Here is a 1,059-nt window from a genome sequence, read left to right as displayed (position 1 = left end):
GTTGAAGTTCATTGCATAGACCACTGGGGCTGGACACACAGGAATCAAAGAGGTTCCTGACTTTTTGAATCAAAGGAGAAAAAGGTATCAACTCCAGTACTCAGGCATTCCCATGGCCTCAAAATCCTACTGACGCATCCTTTCAAAAACAGCAAGAAGACTAGAGATCTGTGTAGCAAAAGAGGAGAGTGGTGTTACTTTTTTCAGAGGATCTATTTTGCATTTGCATCAGGTTACATGGTGTGTACAGTAGGGACATGCCATTCAACCCAACAGATCCTTTATGCTCCATAAAAGTCTCCTTCCATCTCACTTCATCTCACGCCATCAATATGTCCTTCTATTCCCTTCTTTGTCATGTGCATATTCAGCTTTCCCTTAAATGAAGGCAAATTACTGCACATGCTGGAATCTGAAACAAAAAAAGAAAATGCTGGAAAGACTCAGCAGGTCTGGCAGCATCTGTGGAGAGAGAATAGAGCCAACGTTTCGAGTCTGGATGACCCTTCGTCAGAGCAGGTTTGATGAAGGGTCACCCAGACTCGAAACATTGGCTCTATTCTCTCTCCACAGATGCTACCAGACCTGCCGAGTTTTTCCATCATTTTCTGTTTTTGTCCCCCTTAAAAGAGTCTATGCAATTTGCCTCAACTACTGCTTGTTGTCGTGCATTCTACATTCTCACACTTCTGAGTAAAGAAGATTCCCCTGAATTGCTTTTTAGATAAATTATGGATTGTCTTATGTTTATGACCTCTAGTTTTGAACTCTCCCCTCAACCATAACCATTTTTTTGACATCAAGCCTTTTCATTATCTTAAAGAGCACTACCCCGCAGCCTTCTCTTTTCTGGAGAAGACCTTCAGCCTTTCCTAATAAATATATCTTTGCTGTATTGGTATCATCTTTATGAATAATTCTTTACACCTTCTCTAATTCTTATTGTTTAATATTCTGCAGATCAAAACAATCCACAGTATACTATTATGGTCTGCACTATAGGTTTTACATAGCTACCATGCTTTTCAATGCTATCTATCTAGAAATGAGCCTTACTGC

This window comes from Mustelus asterias, chromosome 18 (genome assembly GCF_964213995.1).
Source record: "Mustelus asterias chromosome 18, sMusAst1.hap1.1, whole genome shotgun sequence".
Lineage (NCBI taxonomy): Eukaryota > Metazoa > Chordata > Chondrichthyes > Carcharhiniformes > Triakidae > Mustelus > Mustelus asterias.
The sequence above is the reverse complement of the archived record's forward strand: the minus strand, read 5'-3'. Positions refer to the sequence as shown.